Source organism: Chenopodium album, chromosome 9 (genome assembly GCF_948465745.1).
Source record: "Chenopodium album chromosome 9, dcCheAlbu1.1, whole genome shotgun sequence".
NCBI lineage: Eukaryota > Viridiplantae > Streptophyta > Magnoliopsida > Caryophyllales > Amaranthaceae > Chenopodium > Chenopodium album.
The window spans coordinates 21,552,399-21,559,763 of NC_137842.1; the positions used below are offsets into that span (position 1 = coordinate 21,552,399).

The following is a 7,365-nucleotide window of genomic DNA, read 5'->3' on the forward strand; positions in this document are numbered from 1 at the left end:
GGGAAGAAGCGTTCATAGTTTAGCTTCTTCGCAATCCTTGTAATCATCCCACCGAGGGCAATTTCTCCTGTCTTGTGGCCCGACTTGATTGCCTCGTAGCACAAGACGAACCAGTACCCCATATTGAGTCGCCCTTTCAATTCCTCCCTAGTGGCTACCCACAAAGTAAATAGCTCCTCATGAGAGAGCTTGCTCAAATCCTGCTTGCTAAACATCGCAAACTCCAGAATGCGGTGTACAATACGGAGCACAGGGTGGATAATATGGTTGGCCACCGAATACCTGGTGTTGAATTCTTCAAAGTCGGTAATCGTTGCCACTATCTAAATTCATTGTACTCAGGGAACAGGCTCAACAAAGGGGAAAGGAGGTCCGCCTCGGGGTTCAAATCCAACAATAAATTAAGATCACTTAGAGTCATAGAGTGCCGGTTGTTGAACAATTGAAAGGAAATCTTGAAGTCGTTCCCAAGGGTCTCTTTTTGAAAAGAGGCCAAGAATTCGAAAGTTGGCTCCTTATAAGTTCGGTATTGATGTTTGATGAACTCACTCATCCCCAAGTTATCAAGGAGCGACCTTATGTCGTCGTCAATCCCTAAATCTCTCATGGTGCAGTTATCATAGTGTCGGGAGGGATTTAACTTTCGTCCGTGAAGGTCGTTGAAGAACGTAGCATGGACCTTGTTCGGAAATCTCAATCTAGGGGGAACATTAGGTCCTTGAGCTTGAGTTTGTTGGGTACTTGGTTCTTCAACCGTTAACCTAGGCTCCTTTCTACTCTTTCTTTTGCTCATTATGTTCAACCAATACAAAAAACCCAACCAAAAGGAGAACTACCTTCGAACTTAACCAACAATTGGAAAACAACAACAACTACTCAAGTCTCAACAATATGCAAATGGGTTAGTGCTAACAATTAACCATACAAATATAACGCCCAAGACAACAAGAATCAACAACAAAGAAGTCGATCAAAACACATTATGATAACAAGCAATTCTCATGAAATTAGTTGCATTATCAACAATACAAACACCAAATTTCTCAACTTAATTTCATGAAAATGGCTTCCAAAACAATAGTATTAATAACAATGTCCCCAAAATCACCAAATTTCACCCTAATAACCAACAAATCCCTCACAAAGAAAACCAAAATCACATGCAATTCACTCAAGCTAATTCATGTTTAATAACTAAAATTTTTGCATAAATAAGTGAAATTAAGTAATAAAATAGCAAAATTTAGAGTTATACCACTTTGTAGAAGCTTGAACACCACTAAGAGCCTCCAAGAACACCACCTTCAATGAAGCTTGCAAACCATGAAAATGGGGGATTTTTTGGTATTTTGGAGAGAGAAAGTGGGTGAATTTGTGAGTAGAGTGAAAGTTTTTGATGGATTTGAAAGAAAATCAATGGAATTTGTGAAAAATAGGTGAAATTTGAAGGTTAGGGTTTGGGTTTGTGAGGAGAGAGAAGAGAGCATGAAAATTGGGTTTCGAAAATATGAGAATGAAATCGGGAGGAAGAGGGTTTAAACCCGATTTTCCTCCTCTGCGCGCCCTCACAGATGAGCTACGCGCCCGCACAGAGGTCGCGCACTAGGTCGCGCAAACTTTCTGCCTCTAGCTTCAATTTGTGAATAAATCTGTACGGGTTCTGACAGTGCCTGCGCGCCCGCACATGTCACACTGCGCGCCCGCACAGATGGCACGCACAGGGTCGCAAAGAGTAATTTTGATTTATCCTCACATCTTCGAAATAGAAAATCCTTGTTCCTTCATCATCCAAACACCTATTAACCAAAAAGGTGAAAAAAAAATCAAATTCAAATTAAAATTCAAAAAGGAGAAAGTGAAATCGGAATATTCTAAAAAAAAGTTTAGAAAGGAGTTAGAAACTCGGGTTGCCTCCCGAGAAGCGCTTCTTTATGAGGTCACTAGCTTGACCATGAAAAAATCCTTCATGTGGGAGGCTTGGGATCCAAAGGATCAAGAAATATACATTCGATGATACCAACTTCTTCCTTGCAAAAGTAATGCTTTAAACAATGACCATTAACCATAAACTTGTTACCATTCGCATCTAACTCAAAGGAGCCATAAGGAGTAGTCTTTGAAATCACAAAAGGACCCGACCACTTTGACTTGATTTTACCCGGAAACAAACGAAGCCTTGAGTTGAAAAGCAAAACCTTGTCTCCAACCTTAAAGTTCTTGTTTCGAATATGTAGGTTATGTCACCTTTTGGTCTTCTCCTTATATAACCTTGAGCTCTCATAAGCATCATCTCTAAGCTCTTCATGTTCATTGAGCTTCAACAATCTCTTCTCACCGGCCAAAGACAAATCCATATTAAGCTCCTTGATAGCCCACTAAGCCTTGTATTCCAATTCAACCGGCAAGTGACAAGCCTTTCCATAGACCAACCTATAGGGGGTAGTGCCGATTGGAGTCTTGTACGCCGTCCTTAGAGCCCATAGCGTGTCATCAAGTTTGAGAGACCAATCTTTCCTTGATTTGTTCACCATCCTTTCAAGAAGATTTTTTATTTCACGATTCGAGAACTCCACTTGTCCTTGAGTTTGAGGGTGGTAAGGTAATCCAACCTTGTGATGAACGCCATACCTCTTGAGAAGAGCTTCAAATTGCTTTTTGGCGAAATGGGAGCCTCCATCACTAATTAGCACCCTCGGAACTCCAAACCTAGGAAAGATGATCTTCTTTAGGAGCTTAAGCGCAACCTTGTGATCACTGGTAAGTGAGGGTATGGCTTTAATCCATTTTGTCACATAATCGACCGCTACCAAGATATATAGATTCCCACAAGAAGAAACGAAAGGCCCCATAAAATCTACCCCCCAAACATCAAAGGGTTCCACTTCTAGAATACTTTGTTGGGGCATTTCGTCCCTCTTGGTAATGCCTCCGCTCCTTTGACATCTATCACATTGCGCAACGAATTGGTGGGCGTCTCTATGCATTGTCGGCCACCATAATAAGGATTGAGAGATTTTTGCCACTGTTTTGTCAACACAACCATGTCCTCCACATGGTAGTGAGTGGCAATGATCAAGAACACCTTGAATTTCATGATCTGGAACGCACTTCTGATAAAGGCCATCTCCACATTGCTTGAATAGGTATGGGTCATTCCAAAAGTATCTTCTCACCTCCTTGAAAAACTTCTTCTTTTGTTGAGAAGAGTACTCCGGGGGAACGACTCCACACGCAAGATAGTTGGCTATATCCGCGTACCAAGGGGTAGAAGTTGACACCAAAGCCATGAGAGCCTCAAATCCTATCTCATCATTAATCGGTACATCCTCCTTGTTCTCAAATGGTAGCCTAGACAAATGATCTGCTACATAGTTCTCCGCTCCCTTCTTGTCCCTCATTTCCATGTGAAAGTCTTGGAGAGAGAGAACCCAACTGATCAAGCAAGGCTTTGGTTCTTTCTTGGTCATGAGATACCGCACCGCGATGTGATCCGTGTACACGATAACTTTTGAGCATATGAGATAGGACCGAAACTTATCGAATGCAAACACTACCGTTAACATATCTTTCTCCGTTGTTGTGTAATTCCTTTAAGCCTCATCTAGAGTCCGACTTGCGTAGTAGATTACACATGATTTTCCTTGTTTCTTTTGACCAAGAACGACACCTACTGCAAAGTCACTAGCATCGCACATTAGCTTAAAAGGCAAGCTCCAATCCGGAGCTTGCACAACGGGAGAAGAAATAAGAGCTTCCTTGAGCTTACGAAACGCCTCAAGGCAAGCCTCATTAAAGTAAAAAATAACTTCTTTTTTGCGTAATTCGGTCAAGGGTTTGGCGATTGAAGAAAAATCTTTGATAAACCTCCGGTAAAAACCGGCATGCCCAAGAAAAGCCCGTACCCCCGTGATGGAAGTAGAAGGGGGCAATTTTTCAATCACCGAAACCTTGGCCGGATCTACATCAATGCCATTTTTTAAAACCTTATGGCCGAGGACAATGCCCTCATTAACCATAAAATGGCACTTTTCCCAATTTAAAAAGAAACTCGTCTCTTGACACCTTTTCAAAACTTTTTCAAGGTTAAAAAGACAAGTGTCAAAAGACGAGCCACCAACACTAAAATCATCCGTGAAAACCTCAATTTCTTTTTCAAGCATCTCAGAGAAAATGGAAGTCATGCATCTTTGAAAAGTAGAGGGAGCATTGCATAATCCGAATGGCATTCTTCGGTATGCAAATGTCCCATATAGACATGTGAAAGTAGTTTTCTCTTGATCACTTGGATGGATAGGAATTTGGAAAAATCCGGAATACCCATCCAAGAAACAAAAGAAAGCATGGTTAGAAAGCCTTTCAAGCATTTGGTCCATGAAAGGGAGAGGAAAATGATCTTTCTTGGTGTTTTTGTTCAATCTCCTATAATCAATGCACATTCTCCACCCGGTCACCGTCCGGGTGGAGATTTCCTCTCCTTTTTCATCCTTGATTATGGTCATTCCACCCTTCTATGTAACCACATGAACCGGGCTAACCCATTTGCTATCAGAGATAGCATAGATGATGCCCGCCTCACGTAGTTTCAAAATTTCTTTCTTCACGACCTCTTGAAGGTGGGGGTTCAACCTTCTTTGAGGTTCAATGGAGGTGGAATGATCATCTTCAAGATGAATACGATGCATGCATAAAGAAGGGCTAATACATTTAATATCATCAATGCTATACCCTATCACATCCCTATATTTCTTAAAACATCAAGAAGTTTTTCCAAATTAAGACCATCTAAGGTAGCATTGACAATAATAGGGTATTTTCCCTCCTTATCAAGAAAAGCATATTTCAAAGAAGGGGGAAGGGGCTTGAGTTCTACCTTGGGAGGAGGCTTAGAACTCTCCTCCAATTTCTCCTCCTTGGACTCAAGCTCGGTCTCAACTTGTTGTTCAACTTCCTCCTTTGAGGATTCCTCCATTGCCACGACAAATTCTTTAGCCTCTTGAGAGTGGAACTCTTCTTTGCATGTAAGGGCTTCAATCATTGGATCTTGAGGCCTCATCACGACCCTCCCCAAGTGATCTAGCTCTTCATTCACAACATCAACTCTATAACATTTTTCAACCATGGGGGTCTTGAGCAACTTCGAAAATTCAAAGACAATTTTTTCATCAGCCACTTCACAAGTGATGGTGTTGTTCTTGCAATTGATGACCGCCCCCAAAGTTTTAAGAGCTTCACGTCCCAAAATCAAAGGAGTGTTAACATCTTCCTCCATATCCATCACTACAAAGTCATAAGGAACGTAGATGTGTCCCACTTGAATTGGAACATCCTCAAGCTCTCCACAAGGTAATTTCACTGATCGATCGGCCAATTAAATTGTCTTCCTTGTAAGGATCATCTCAATATTGAGTTTTTGAGCAATGGATAGAGGGATTAAACTAACACTTGCTCCAAGATCAGTTAAGGCGCCCCTAGCTTCCATGTTCCCAATTTTCACCGGCAAAGTGAAACTTCCTCTCCGCAAAGTGAACTTGTCATTCAATTTCCTCTCCGCAAGCCGACCGGTAAAAGGAACCGGTCCATCAAGATTCCTAGCCTCACTAGGAATTGAAGTTGTCTTCTCATTGTCGATCTTCTTCTTCTCCGAACCTCCTTCTATCTCATCACCTCCCTTGTTATCATTCAAACTCTCCTCTCCTCCCTTCTTTTCCTCACTATCCTCTTCATTTGGTCCTTCAAAGGAAGTTCCTGACCTCAATGTGATCGCCTTGCATGTATCGGGTTTTGGATTGTGAGATGGGTTAGGTTGTGGTTGTCCGGGTAGAGTGGATGATGAATTGAAAGGAATTCTCTCGGCCAATTGAGCTAGTTGTGAATCAACCATCTTGTTGTGAGCTCTTATATCTTGCATTTGTTTCCCAAAAGATTGCATTTGCGCATGCATGGCTTGGAGGAGTTGGGTTTGAGTTAGCTCCGCTTGAGGTGCTTGTTCTTGATGGTTTCTTTGAGGTGCTTGGGTTTGATTGTTGTATTGGTTCTTCCTTGGATAGCTTCCTCTTGGGTTTTGGGGTTGAGATGGAGGTGGATTTTGATATTGAGGATTTGAGTTATAAGATGGTTGAGCTTGTTGGTTCCATTGTTGAGGTTGAGGTACAAACCCAGGTGGTGGTTGTCTCCAAGCTACTCCACCGCCGCTTCCTCTAAATCCCTCTTGCCTTGTGTTGTATGCCGCTACATGTTCGGGGCTTAAACCTCCACAATAGGATGTATCATGGTTCGTTCCTCCACAATTTTGACAAGAGAAAGAGTTAACTTGAGAAGAGCTTGCTCCACCACTTGAGCTTGCATTCACACTCGTGTTGAATTTGGAAAGCCCTTTTGTTAGTTGATCAATTTGATGTTGTAATTGATCAACTTTCTCCAATTCGTAAATACCACCTCTCTTTGGAGCGTTTCTTCTTCGGCCCCCCAAGAGTAATTCTTTGCTACCTCTTCTATTATGGCTTCAACTTGATTTTGAGGGATCTGGATTAATTGAGCACGCGCCCCCGCATCCAAGTTGGCTCTTGACATGGGCTCCAATCCGTCGTAGAAAAACCGCATGAGCAACCCTTAATTGTACTCATGGTGGGGACATGCTTGCACCAACTCTTTGAATCTCTCCCATGCTTCACCAAGACTTTCATCGGCCTCTTGCTCAAATGATGCAATTTTCCTTCTCATTTCGGCGGTCTTCTCTTCGGAGATAAAGCGCTTCAAGAACGCCTTTACAACCTCCCTCCATGATGTGAGAGAGTTAGGCTTTACTTGCTTTAGCCATTTCTTTGCTCGTACGGTGAGAGATTGCTAGAAAAGGTGCATACGAATGTAGTCTTGACTCACTTCATTGGTTTGCATCATTGCGCACAATTCAAGGAATCGGTCCAAATGTTCAATAGGGTCCTCACTTGCACTTCCGGAAAATTGCTCCGATTGGACCATTCGAGTATATTGTGGATGGATTGAGAAGTTGGTTTCCGTGACGGGAAGCAAAATCCCTTCCGTGAGCTCATAATCCTCCGGATTTCCGAACTCACGAAACAAGACATCATTCTCTTGTCCAGCCATTGATTCGCGTGGTGAACTTGAAGAGTAAGTAACACTCTCACTATCAACTATATCACACAAACCTCTTCCCTCGTCTTGATAAAGCCTACGGACTTGTCTCAAGGTTCGGTTGATTTCGTGGTCAATTTGATGTGAGGGTGCTCCTTGAGACCTCCTAAGCATTCACCAAAGCTAAGAAAACAATTAGCAATGACAAGGATGATAAAACAAAAGAAACAAAAAGAAAAGAAAGCAAAATGACTCTAACAAAAGCAATAAAAT

The 7,365-nt window shown here is 42.1% G+C and overlaps 1 non-coding gene across 1 annotated transcript; it reads left to right on the forward strand.

Moving 5' to 3' along the window:
* The first annotated feature begins 6,615 nt into the window (after positions 1-6,615).
* Positions 6,616-6,723, forward strand: LOC145560927 (small nucleolar RNA R71). Its single transcript, XR_014093519.1, has one exon. It is a non-coding gene; the product is annotated as a small nucleolar RNA R71 (small nucleolar RNA).
* Positions 6,724-7,365: the final 642 nt, after the last annotated feature.